Genomic DNA, 14,254 nt, shown 5'->3' with positions numbered 1-14,254 from the left:
GCTCTGGGACCGCCCTGCCGGCGTTGAATATCGCCGGAGAAGTGTGCGCTCTGCGCTAGCCTCTGCTCGGGCACTTTCGTGAAGCGACAAGTGTATCAATCGGCGTGTTTTATTTCGCTCTCTGCGACGGCCGCGCTTTGGATTTAACGCTTAATCCTTCGTATTCTAGCGAAGTTACGAGTGCTTCAACCGTGCCTGTGTTGGATATTTCGCGTTCTCTTACGTGAAGCGGCAACTGTTTGGATACGCAGTGTGCGCTCTACTGTATCCTCTCCTCATGCTCTTACGTGAAGTGCTTCAACCGTGCCTCTGTGCGTGATTTCGCGTTCTCGGGTGTTGGCCGGCGCTGTAGATTTCGAAGTGCCTCAACCGTTCGCCAGTCGCCGCGTAGTTGGAGCGGCTGTTTCTCAAACGTAGATCTACCGTTCACCCTACATGTGATCGGCTCAACCTTTGGCCGGGAAATTGCATTTTGTGCCCCGATGTTTTTTAAGTGCGAATGCACTTTATAAGCGACCCCGAACCTTCCGCCGTCCGCATAGCAACAGCTGCGGGTGCGCGCGCTTTTCGTCTTCCTTAGCAACGGGGGGAGATGGGCGCGCGCTGCCTGGCCGCTGACATGGCACATACCCACGTGGGAGATTGGCCAGGAATAAGTGCGAATGCACTTCTTAAGCGAGCCTGAATCGTCCGCCGGGGAGGTGGGGGTCCCGCTAACCTTCCCGATCTAAACTCGGTCGAAGAGCGCCTCATCTCGCCTCGCCTCCCCTTCATGGTCATCAGGCGGCTGACTCGGGGCAACGGTCAGTACGGCATTAAGGGACAGATCGTGAACGTGCCCATCGACGTTCCGAGCGTGGTGGAGTGTCTTCCGCGGCTGGTTCCCGAGGACGTTGCGATAGACGTGCACGTAAAGCGGAGGCTGGTGAGTCCGGCTACGTACAGGCGCGGACTAGTAAAGCGTGGTAGCATCTTGGCGTGGTTGAAGCACCTGGAGCATGCGCCGTTGTATGTCGCTAGCGGCGTGCGCATCGACTGGAGTCGGCTGGGTCCGGCTCCGATTGCCCCCACCTCCCCGAAGGGAATCGTGAAGGGAAGGGAAGGGTTAGGTTTGCACTCACCCTCGGCGCGCGCCTCTCCCCTCGCCTGACAGCTCCCCCTCGCCGGTACTGCGCCTCTCAAGGCGATGGCACAATTACTACGCTGTGTACTCTCGGTGCAAGAAATGCATTCGCACTTCCTCACGATTCCCTTCGGGGAGGTGGGGGCAATTTTTTCTGTGATAGCGCAAACGACCATGTTGCTTTCGTTCTTTTTTTTTTCTTCACTACCGTTCCGTGCTGACGAAACGGCAGTTGTAACTCGCTAAAGTTTCGGCAGGCGCAATGATAACTGGCCTGAGTCCTTCAATGATTTACTACTGCTCGGACGATTTCCTCAGTCAGACAGGATGACCCTTTAGTGTGCGCTTCCGTTGCTAAATGTGTTGTTCCAGGGTTCAAATCTATTGTGACCACCCACCCCCCTTTTTATTTGTCGCTGGCGACCGCTTAGGAAAGTGTCTGGTGTGCAAATTCAGTGTACTGCTGACCAATTGCAAAGCGTGGGTGTTATTAAGCTTGTCACAGAGCCTTTGAAGATATGACTATTGCATTCCTAATGACCAGTTTCCCAAAAGACGTTTCCAGAAGGAGCATATTTAAGCAGTTCTGCTCTCACTGTGTGAATTGCAAAACAGGTGAAAACAATGTGCTATGGTGGCTGTATTTGGCTTAAGAGTTAAGTGTACATTGCATGTGTTGCTGCGGACCAGCTTATTTATTTATTTATTTATGACATACTGCAGGCCCCACACAGGACCCAAGCAGGAATCACTCAAATATAAACAAACCGACAACACAGGGTAAAATACAGTAACTTGTAAAAACATACTGTCTCAATTTTCAATATGTTCAATCCCATCAATGCTGCAGACAACAGATACAGGCAGATTATTCCAGTCGGATATGGTGTGTGGGAAGAAGGAAAATTTGAAGACGTTTGTCTGGCGCGGCAGCATTGAGGCATATATTGACACGGCAACGATATTTAGATATGTCGATGATTACATGATTGTTACTAGGTCGGTGAAGCCAGAAGAAGTAAACCTTTTAGTCAAGACAGTTAAGAAAACATTTCTGGAGCGCTCTGACGGCTTGGAATTCACTCATGAATTACCAAATGATGGGTCCTTGCAGTTCCTCGATGTGTGTTTTAATTTCTGTGGAACACGCGTGTGTTGGGCGTATCAGCCACGGTCAAAAAAGGCAATTTTGGATTATCGTTCAGCGCATTCGAAGATAGTGAAAAGGGGTATTGGCGTTAGCTGTCTTCGCGGTGCCCTCGAGAAGTCTTGTCAGCACCAAGTCGCCGATAGTGTTCAGCACCAAGTTGCACGTTTGAACGATGCCGGCTTCCCTCGGGAAGTAATAGCAGCAGTGGTTGAAAGCCTATTGCGTGACGTCAAGTCAGGGGCACGGCGTCAAGGGCGAGATGAACCTCGCAAAGAAAGGAGGCCTGTAGTCGTGTGTGGGCTGGGGGAAAGCGTCGGCGGGAGAGGCGGTATTGCTCTGTGACTTCTTGGTATGAGAGCAATCAATCGCGGGCCGACCGAGCACCGTGGTAGGGAGCAAGAACGAGCCCAGCATTACGTGCACAATTTCTCCAACCGCCTTAAAAAGGTGGCGGGGAAATGTGGTGCCGACGTTGTGTCCTCCGCCCCAGAAAAACTAGCACGAATGTGCTCTGCTGTGAATGGCGAGAAGAAGGGTAACCGAAGAAGAGGCATGCCACGCTGTTTGTTGGTTGCAAACAAGGTGTTGTATATGAAGTGCCTCTATCTGGTGGAAAATGCTATATTGGGCAGACTGGTAGGTGCATAAATGACAGGCTCTGGGAGCACCGTACAGCTGTTCAAGCGCTCGCTGCGGGGGGCCATTTAGCTGACCATTGCCGCCGCTGCCGGTGCGTTCCACACTGTGTTCCAATTTACGAGAAGACAGTAACATTGTGCTGTTTTAAGGACCAAGCCAGCCGTGAATTGTTTGAAGCGTGGTGCATCATGAAAGCCGGTGAAAAGTGTGTAAGCACGGCATCTATTAGTTCATCAAAAAAAGAAATAGATTATCTGGATGCGAACTTGCCATGTGCGTAACAAAATGCACCACTTGACCTTGTCTTTTTTATTTGTGCTTTGAGCATGTTCACGCATGCGCCCTTCCTGTATATCTTTTGATGTGTGTAGTAAAAATTTCAGTTGATGTCTAGCGCTAGTCCTGTGTGGTCTCTACTTTTGTCCCGTCTTTACCGCGCTACTTGACCATGTTTCCCCAGAAACGCCTGCAGGCGCTACTCACCTAGGAAAAGCTGCTGAATATGCATGCACCATTGATCAAAGCATTTGAAAGCCGTCCTGCTTCGTGTTGATTGTGCTAATTTTCCTGTTTCCACTGGCTGCTTTATCTGTATGTCACTAGCTAGGTAGAGTACTACAGTCTCTAGTGCACCCACATGCATGTATTTTTGTGGCTGTGTTTCTAGGCGAGGCAAAACATTCCCACGAAATCGACATTGCAAGAAAGCCTGGGATGAGGCATCATATTTTATGTTTACTGGCTGATGTTTGTGTCTTTTAAAATGCTCATAACCAGGAAAAGTTCTTGCACACACTCATTTTAAACTTGCATAACCCTGCATCAGTGTTTGCTTCAGAAGAACACTTCGACTAGTTCCACCAGTCTTGTCTTGCCATTCGCAATCAGTGATGCCACAAGTTGTCTGCAGAACAATGTACAGGGCAGCCGTGCCTGTTTTCAGGACGCTTTGCGAATTTTCATGCACTAATAAAGTACTGCTGCTGCAAGTCGCATATTATTTGTATTCACAACACTGCAATTACCGATGCTGGCCAACTTGCTTTTGCACTTTAGTGTCTCTTTAGGCGTCTATAGTGTACCGTAAAACCATTAGGTCCCTCCTGGGCAGATGTACTGAACTATGCTCCTGTGCTATGTCCCTTGTGCATCCCAGTAGATTTACTTCCTCATTCTCTTTTTAAGCATAGCAGCAATTTTTGAGGTGCAAAAAGTGTCGAAAAATGAAAAAGTTCAGTGTAGTTTTTCGTGCTTAAAATGAGAGCTACTGTATTTACTCTCATAATGAACCCTCCCCCCACTTTTCTTGTTGAGAATTTAATTTTTTGTCACTGAATAAAAAATGCAGCGGGAATATGTCTTATTTTAAGCATGGTTGCTGATGCTGTAGGCGATCACAGTAACGTGATATTGTGCTACAGTACGCGCAGAAATGCTAAAAATGCATTCCAAGAAAAAGAAATCTCATCCGTAGCCGGAGACGTGAGCGCGAATGCCGCGGCTTACAATTTAAAAATTGCGCGTTTGCGGTGCGCCACCTGTTGAATGCAAAACAAACCTTGCGCCATAAAAACGTTGTGGTGTGCGAAGTTCGAACAAAGCACCAAACGTACTCCGCAGTCCTTTTCTGCTATTTGATGTTTAGGCTAGTTCTGCCGGCGTGCGAACAAAGCAGTAAACGTACTCCGCACTCCTCTGCTCTTGTTTAGGGCTCGTTCACGTACGTTCACGGCACCAGCAGCATCAGTGGCGTAGAGTTTGCTGCAATTTTACGGTTTTTTTCTAGTTCGACGACGAAGTAGCAGTTAATTTCTTCAGCCGTTGTGACATGCGCGGGCGCGACCAACCTTTCGAGTTAGGCTGCAAAGCCAGCGTCGATAACGTGAACGTGCTTCGTGCGTGGATGCGTACGCATGGCTGACTACTACGGCGAGGCAACCGTGCGTCGTGGATCGTCGACTGGGAGCCCCCAACCCAACGAGGTACCATAGATGCTCTACGGCAGTGTCTTTATTTATTCTGGCAAGGTCCTCGGAGGCGTTGCCAAATCACCCCCCTACCCGACCTGGTAAAATCAAGACAGACTGATCAGTTGCAGTTGCGAAGCTACACCAGCGAGTTTTTTTTTTTGCTACGCAATTATTACAGTAGCGGTGGCTTAAAAATCTGGTTACTACTGATCACACTTGCTTCCGTCACGCTGAACAACGCCACGGGTCAATCATCGATGCCGCCGTCTTTCACGCTCAATTTCAAAGGGAAGAACAGCTGAACTTCGTCGTTGTATGTTCTCTTGGCCGAGGTGAAAGAACATATAGCTTAAATTACATTACATTGAGTTGGGCTGGGATTTTTTGACCACGATTTGAAGCACCCGTGCAAAAACAATCCGCATTTCACTTCATGTTCAAATTCATTTATTTTTCCTTACGTAAGATTAAACAATATCAGAATAATGTGTGATGTAATTCTAATTCACAAACAAATAACGCTTCATAGTATGGTCCGAGCAAAAAGAGTCAAGCATGTGTGTCATGCTTTTGACATTTTCACAGATGAATGATTTTTAGCCAATTATCTCCTGCCCCCTTCGGTCTATAAAGGGGCACCCCTTGCTGAGGAGGAAAAAAAGACCAACTGAAAATGCTTTAAAAGAGGCTTTAAACGTGTCGTGTTATTACGTGTTCAGTGGATTTAAACGTAACCGAAATGTGGGAAGCATATAACTGTCCTATTTTGGAGAGAATTGTGTTATATGCAAGAGCATAACATGCAACTGTTCCGCTTCGATTTCGTGAGCGATTGAGCAAGTTTTTTTTTTGCTTGGTACCAACACAAATTTTCCTAAAACGCCATTTTTCATACATGGGAAAATTAAGTGATAGGCGAGTGCTAAACCTGTATAATTTTTTATTCCGCGAAGTAGATCAGAACATGACTTGGAGGCACATCTTTAATACAGTATGCGCATCACCTTGGAACTTCAGCATTTCTTAGTTGTCTGATTGTGAAACTTGTCAGATGAAGTGGGTAATTGAAGTAAAAAAAACATTTGCAGGTTACATATTGCATATCTGGTTCTCAATAATAATCTCACAACTAAAATAATTCAAAATGTTACCGTTTAACACGTTTGTGTTTCATAAAATTGTAATTTAAGTAAAAAAATATATTGCAGGTTAGTCGTTGTATATCAAGCTTTAAATAATATTTTGAGAATTCAGATAATTTGTGATATTCTCTTTTTACAGGTTTTTGTTCCACAAGGAGTGAAGGTGTCAGCACAGAAGCTCAAACGAAACTGTCGGAAAGCATTCTACTACTGCTAAGCATTTGTAGATGTCAAAATTAGGAAGTCACAAAAGCAACTCAGCAGAACGACCCATTCCTCAACTGGCCAGTCTCGCCGACTGCTGTCATCAAGCTGCATGAGGTGCTCAACCACGGGCTCGACTGCGCCGATGGGCTTCGCCTTCTAAAACCCACATCGGACAAAAGTGCCGCATTCTTCCGCTACTTTCAAGATGATACGACCCCAGCAGCCGCACTAGCTCCTCATAAAACGAAGCTGGCAAGGCAGGAGGACGGCGAGGACCTGCTCGCTAGCAGCGCTGTAAATCCCCCAGTCAGCACCGTCTACCACTGGTTGTGTGGGTGGGGGACAGGGCAGTATGGCGACGAAGGAGTGAGCCCCCTCACTAAGCTGGACAGAAGAGCACCAAATCACGTTGAACATTGTAAGTAGCTATATACCCCAGCACACTCCATTTATTGCTACTTTTATGTGACCTGTGCCAACGTTTATGCAAACATGGTATCTCTTTCAGTTTCATTTTCAGCTTCAAGCAAGCTATCATGCAGTGTAGACGGAAAGGTATCGCAGAAACTCTGTTCTGCAGTGTTGAATTCTCTAATTCGGGAGAAAGGCAGCGATGAGCACATGCACAGCCACGGCGCACTTAACTAGACTTGTCTGATGCACCTGTCCTAATGAAGATGGCACAGCCTGACTGAAAGCCTGTGCTTGTAAAACTACTTTTAAATTATGGCCCAGACGTTCATATGTCTCAGTACATACCTTCGCTCTACTATTTTTGTTCCACTTAGAAGGAATAAATGGGCGTGTGGTATTCGCCACAACAGTGCAGCTCATAATACTTCTTTATACGTGGCACAGCTAACAGCAGCCTGGCGTGGGAGCAATGCGCAGTTTTAATCAAATTCAATGTGAAGTGAATTTTCACTATTCACATTTGAAAATAATTCATTTGCAGTAATCTTTTGCCATTTACATTCGAATATATGTAATTCGCGGTTGGTTTCTACTATTCGTATTTGAGAATATTCGATCTGATTCACAGTCAGTTTTAACTATTCCTAACTGTTTACAGCATGTCTGGAGGGGGCATTCAGGAAGCTTGACTGGGAAAGCAAACACAGGGCAACTCCCAAGAAGCCAGCACCAGCACACCCACAGGGCAAGGCCAACCGGTGGCAGCAGAGCCTGAACAGCAGCAGCTGCCTATGGATACCGAGCCACAGCTGGAGGCCCAGGGCTAAACTGGAAGCAGTCACCAACGTGAGGTGTTGAGGTGTGGCTTGTGCTCGTGCATTTATTTTAGCAAAGCCTAATAATTGTGACCCTTACTCCAGTTACTGGACACCTAGGTAAAAACTAGACACCTGAACAAGATCTGTTTCTCAGCAACACACTCCACTTTTGGAAAGAGCTTTCTATTTTATAACCACGTGCATGCATTTTTTCAGGGGTCTCTTGTAGTAAAATTTATTTTTACGAAGGTACAATTGCAGGAGCTAAGTAGAAGAAGGCTACAGGATGCCAAAAAAGACACTCCAAAAATTAAGGCAATCCAACATGACTGCGTAGCATCATAGCAGAAGCAAGACGAACAAGTTTTCCCAATGAATGTAAAGGGGAGCAAGAATGAAGTAGTATTCATATGTCACAGCTAGTGTGAAATTTTGCATGCTGGCTGTCGTATGTCTTCCGAGGCCCTTTCTGACATAGGGAGGGTGCTAAGAGGAGGAGGAATAAACTTTCATTAAACAGCACTGTACTGGTGTTAGGGGCCCCCACCAGGTGGGACAGTCTTCAGCCCAGCTTAAAAGAAGAAGTGTTAAACAGACTCTGCCAGGATCCAATCTCATACCATTAGATACACAGTCAGTTGCACAGTGCAAGTTTTTGAGTTGTAAAATTTTACATTCTGGTCTTAATGTTTTTTCTGTGTGTTTCGCTGAATAGTCCTTGTATGCCACTAAGGCCCTGTGAATAAAAAGGTGCCTTGTGAAAGCGCTAGGTCAGGGACTCTCAAGTAAGGCTTTGAGGAACCCTCGGATTTTGAAGAGGCGTTGCTTGGGTTCTGTGAGACTAAAGTGACTATGGTGTTGTGCTGCTGAGCCCAAGGACATGGGTTCGATACCGGCTGCGGTAGCAATTTTCCTGATAGAAGTGAAAAGCGAAAGCGTCTGTGTGTCGAGATTTCGGCGCACGTTAACTCTTCCTAGCTGTTCCTAGGTGACCAAAATTAAACCCCAGCTGTCTCCACTACAGCGCGCCTCATAAGCAAGGTGTAGTTTCGGTACTTTAAACCTCGCAGTCAATCAATCAATCAGTCATTATTATGTAACTGAAGATGGCACTAAACAAAGCTTTTTCTTGTGTTTTATTTTAGTTCAATGAATGCATTAATGTTTGTGAAACTAATCTGTAAATACCTGCGTAGTATTCTCTGGTTCAAACTGGTTATCTAAGCTTGGCAGGGGAAGGTGAGTTCTGTGAACATTTTTCAGCCCTAATGGGTTTCCCTGTAGGCCCGTAGTTGAATACCTACGGAACACCCTTATTACTTCAGCAGTGCAAAGAAGACAATAGTAAAGATAGGAGATGCAACAAATTTTGAGTAAATCTGTGGTATATCCTGAACAAATTTTTCGTAGGACACTGCGGAGCTGCAGAAGATCTACGAGGAGTGGTGGCGCCAGCCTTCCCTAGCTGCTGGCAACCCATTTTATGCCACTGCCCTTCAGCAGCTGCTGCGGCAGATGCACAAGATCAGAAAGGAGCCCCAGGAAGGAGCCTGCCCATGAAGGCAGGCTTCACCAGCGCCCGGAGGTGCGGCTGTACCGTCAAGGTCCAGCCCACAAGCATTGCCAGGCGTCGCCCTGGGGTCAACCGGGGACCAGGTAGAGTGCCTGCTGGCCAAGAGCTCGGCTAGCAAGAAGGTCAAGCGGTCCTCACACCCTGAACCTCAGCGTCAGAGATGGGGTGCCGCACGCCAAAGCTCTCGGACTACAGAAGGGACAGAATGCACCTAATAGGGTGCCCCTTGTGTGGGCCTCTTCATTTAGGGTTATGTTTTCTCCTGAGGTGTGTGAATGGCACTACAAGTCGTAAATGAATAGTGAAAACTCACAAGAAATCACCTCCAATATTTTTAAATGCACATGTCTCGGCATTAAAGGCCAACTGCACTCAAATTTTTCTTTGTCCAAATAAGCAGTCTAAGCTCTTAGGAGGTTGGGGAACCTGTCCCGTGAAGCTCGCATTTCTCCGGCGACTTGCAGGGCGCTCCGCCAGGTGCAGGGATGTGCTCGCCCGGGGTTTCTCTGCTACACCAGCGCGCTGTACCGCCGTCGCCATCACATGTTTAAACTAACCGCATAGGCAGGCGTATCCGCCATTTTTTTTCAATGTAAAAAAAAAGAAAGAAAGATGAGAAGCCTACAAACTATTCACGCGCTTGCGAATGTCTTGGTGTTAGCAAACCTCTTTTTACTTAAAAATAAAATTTTTACTCAAAGATAAAAATAGCGCGAAATGAGCACATGCCTTACATTTGTCATTCCTATTGCATTTACAACAGAAAAAAAAAGATATTTTATAACTTTTTGGCCGCTTGCATCCCGCGTCCAATATGGGCCATATTTGGGCTGGCCCAACGCCACCTCTATCCTTTAGACCTTTTCAAAAGTTTGACGACCTAAATAGAGTTGTTGTACATGCGGCTATAAACGCTTGTGTGTCTTTTGCCTGACTCGCTAAGTGAGCCAAAATCAGCCTTTCTCTAAGTAACAAATACATCAGCACAAATATCGGCCGTCGTCTTCGTCAAGTGCGAAAACTAACGAAACTTCTCCTCTCCTAAATAATAGACTAGATTTTTAAAAGTTCAATTCCCAAGTGAAGTATTTACTTTGAGTGTTAGATTTAGTTTATTTGAAAGTAAAATGTTTTCAGCAGCCCCTGTCTCTGGTTAAAGTAGAAAAACAGTGGCAGATAGGAAATGTTTTCGTGCTTTAGTGCATCATTTAGCTGTGGAAGCTGGCTTATCGTTTTAGATCCGTTTTATAATTCGTTTCCCGATGGGCAGCAAGGCAAAAAATACTGGGTTGATATTCACGAAGCTGTTTGCACATAATGTATGGTAAAAATAGTGATCGATCGCAGCCCGCGTGCGGTTTGTTCCCTTCAAAGAGAGAGACGTGATAGCTGAAGCGTCGGCTATAACAAAAGCTCCTTTTCGAAATCGTACGGGCAAGTAGCGTTGTAAATCAGGGTCCGCTTTTTTAGTAAAATATGCTGGTGGGCTAGTTGGTTCATTGCTTAAGGAAAATCGAGCGCTACAAACGAGGACAGAAAAAACGAAGAACGACGAGACAGATGCGCTACTAACAACTGATTTATTCCAAGGAAAGACAGCGGTATAAGTAGCTTATCTACAAACGCACAAACATACACAAAGGATAATAGATCTGAAAAAGATACTATAAAAACAAAATAGCCACAGCTGAAGACAACAATCACACTTTTTTATCGCATGTTGTCTAGGATCCGGTACTCCTTCGAAAACAGGGATAGCGATGCTTCACTGATACAGCCTGCGCTGTTTTTTTTGGATAAAATACGCTTCGCGCAGTTCTTGCGCCACGGTGTCACGACTCTTTCCGATAATGATTGTCTCTGTCAGTCTCGGAAGGCATCCTTTGCCACACTCGCGGTAGTGATGAGGCAAATGCGACCCGGTGCCATTCTTCATGGAAAGATCATGTTCCCTGAGGCGGTCATTTACGCATCGGCTGGTTTGTCTGATGTACACCTTACCGCAGAAGCAGTCATCGAAGTATCTCGGGAACACCTTGGGTATCGGCTAAAATATTTCCAATGCCTTGTTTTAAATTGCTTCTATTGTAATATTTGCAGTCGTGACTGAAATAAATGCTCCCATAGCGGTACCGAAAATTTGCTTGTAGAATTCGCTTTTGTGCGAGAAGCAAGTGTTAGACAGGCAAAACCGTAACAAGGTGCAGAGCTCAGTGACATCGAACGGCGTGCGATACACTAATGTCATGTCCTTGTGGAGGAACTGCCTGGAAGTGAAGCCCTTGCTCGTGTCTTCAGAAAACGTGGTGTGCAGATCGCGCATGTGCAAGCAAGCAATTAAGCTCACGGGTGACTTGCTTAACATAAAGGATCCTCCCTCGGCAACGTTTCCCTGGTGTGGTCTACAAAATCCCATGCGCCGACTGCGAATCGGTATACAATGGTGAAAGCGGAAATTTTTGCCGGCGTCTTAAACAGCACAAAAATGACGTCACCGAGGGCCACACCGTGACGAATGCACTTGCAGAGCATGTCGAGAAGATGGGCCAAAAGATAGAGTGGGACCACGCGCGCATCATAGCCACGGAGTGGAGTGGATAAACTTTATTAAGACGAGCTTCAGGTGCCCACCAGGTGGGGGGCCTCCTGTAGTCCGGGAAGCCCTGGTCCGCGCTGGCTGCCCTAGCCCTCTCCACCAGGATACGCTGGACTGAGAGGTCGGAGCTGGCCAGCTGGTCCGCCCACTGCTCGTACGTTGGGTGAGGATTTGGGGTAAGAGATGGGGTTTTTCTGACACTCCCATACCATGTGGTACAGGGTGCCTGGTTGGTGACAGAAATTACACGTTGAGTAGTAGAGGGTGGGGTACATGGCATGGAGGAAAGGCAGTCGCCTGTGCTCTGGATAAATGGGAATGTGGTGGCGGGAAGCGTCGTCGTTCGTGGCGGTAATGGGCGAGGATGTCCGCGTATGAATTCAGAGTAGCGGGCTTGGGAGAGCGAAGGGGCTGCGTGACTTCGCCTTCTTGAGAAACGGCCCGGTGTGTATGAACGCGGGCAGCGGCGTGTGCCGCCTCGTTCCCCTCGAAGGACTCATGTCCGGGGGTCCAGATGATGTGCATTTCCGGGAGCTGGTGCACACTTTGCAGAATTTTTAAGGCCGTGGGTGTTATTCGACCTAGCAGGAAGTTGCGGCAGGCGGATTATAGTGAAGTAGCCGTTTCCAGTGGTGGCGGCTAGAGCGATGGCAAGTCCTTCTGCTGCCTCAATAGATGTCGTGTGTACTGTAGCGGCCGTCAGTTCTGCACTGTTGGCTCCGGTGACACTCACGGCATGTTCCGGTTGTTGGTGGTATGGAGAGGCATCCGTGTAACGAGTACAGGGAGAGTTGGGGAAGCGTTTTCTAAGGGCTCGTATCCGGGCTTCTCGGCGTGCCTTGTTATAGATGGGGTGCATATTTCTGGGAATGGGTGCGATTGTGATGTACTGTCGGATAGTTAGAGGGATGCGTTGCCTCTGTTCGCATATTGGGGGAGGCCTGGAGCCGAGCCGGGTAAGTTTAGCCCTGCCGGTTGGCGTGAGCTTAAGTCGCGTGAATTGGGAGATGCGATGAGCTTCTTCCAGTTCCTCCCATGTATTATGGATGCTGAGCTGTAGAAGTTTTCTTGTTGCTATTTTTGGAGGCAGTCCAAGGGCGGCCTCGTAGGCCTGGCGTATGGCGATGTTTAGCTTTTCTTTCTCTGCGGGTTTCAGGGCCAAATACGGTGGCGTAACCTGGCTAATAAGGAGGGCGTGAATGATGCGCAGGGTGTCAGCTTCTTGTAGCCCAAGTCGCTGATGGGAGATCCTGCGGATGAGGTGAATGAGCTGGTCAAGAGTCCGTTGCAAGGGAAGGATAGTCTGAGCGCCTGGGCCATCTTTTGGTATGGTGAGGCCTAATATGCGTAGGAGTGGGACATTGGGGACGCGTTGCTCATCTGGACGCTTCTTATATGTCCTTTTGCACAGGGTTAGAAGGGCAGATTTTTCGGGGACACAATCGAGTCCTCGGGCTTTCAGGTATTGTTGGGTGACCTGAATGGCTGCTTGAAGTGCATCTGGCTGGTCGCCCGGAGATCCAGTGGGGACCCAGAGCGTTAGGTCGTCCGCGTATATTGCGTGGCGAAGATTCGGGATGGCTTTTAGTAGGGGTAGCAAGTCTTTCATTATGAGGTTGAATAGTATTTGGGATACTACCAACCCCTGCGGAGTGCCCTTTGGCAGGGTTTTAAATCCGTCGGATCGACGGTGCCCGATGCCCACTGTTGCTGTGTGCTGGGTTAGAAAGGAGACAAAGAATTGGAATGTGCGCTCGCCACAGTTTGTAGATGCGAGGCCTTGAAGGATGGCTTGGTGAGAAACGTTGTCGAATGCCCCCTTAATGTCAAGGGCCAAGATGGACCGCTTGCTGTGGCTATTAAAGTCGTCCAGCACCTCCTCCTTAAGCTGAAGTAGTATGTCTTGGGTTGACAGATGTGGGCGGAAGCCGTACATCGTGTCAGGGAAGTAGCCGTTGTCTTCAACGTGGGGCGAGAGCTGGTTGTAAACCAGGTGTTCAAACAATTTGCCGACACATGAGGTCAGAGAAATAGGCCTCAGATTCTTGGAGTTCAAGGGTTTGCCGGGCTTGGGGATGAAAGTGACGTCTGCGTGTTTCCACTGTGGGGGCAGGAAACCCGCTAGCCAGCACTCATTGATGTAGACTAGAAGATTTTCTAGGACGGCATGGTCGAGGTTTCGCAATAATTTGTTAGGGATTTTGTCTCGACCCGGAGTGGTGTTTCGGGTGAGGTTGTACGCTGCCGCCTCGATTTCAGCAATGGAGAACGGCTCGTCCATTTTGGGATTCGGATCGCCTGTGTAGTCAGGTGCCTGGGTGGGTTGGACATGAGGTGGGGGCGCCAAGGCTTGCTTAATAAGTTCGTCCAACAACTCTTCTTCTGTGCCCGGGTAATTGTGGATTAATCGGCGAAGCTGGTCTGCTGCGACCGCCTTATATTCACCGGGGCCCATAAGGGAACGGAGCAGGTACCATGTGCGGCGGGTTCCCAGCGTTCTTTGCAGCTTGTTGCAGAACTGCGTCCAGTTGTGCTGGCTCAGCTCACGGGCGTACACTTCAGCTTCTGCCGTAATTTCCGCAATGCGGATCTTCAGCTTGCGGTTCATCTTGTTCTTTTTCC

The 14,254-nt window shown here is 47.8% G+C and overlaps 1 pseudogene; it reads left to right on the top strand.

The window, feature by feature from the left end:
* Nucleotides 1-772: 772 nt before the first annotated feature.
* LOC144175530 (uncharacterized) overlaps nucleotides 773-14,254 on the top strand; it is a 36,185-nt pseudogene continuing 22,703 nt past the window's right edge.

This window comes from Haemaphysalis longicornis, unplaced genomic scaffold (genome assembly GCF_048455015.1).
Source record: "Haemaphysalis longicornis isolate Haplotype H1 unplaced genomic scaffold, Haemaphysalis longicornis Haplotype H1 scaffold_3, whole genome shotgun sequence".
Classification (NCBI taxonomy): Eukaryota; Metazoa; Arthropoda; class Arachnida; order Ixodida; family Ixodidae; genus Haemaphysalis; species Haemaphysalis longicornis.
Note: the sequence above shows the minus strand (reverse complement) of the source record. Positions and strands in the feature narration are given on the sequence as shown.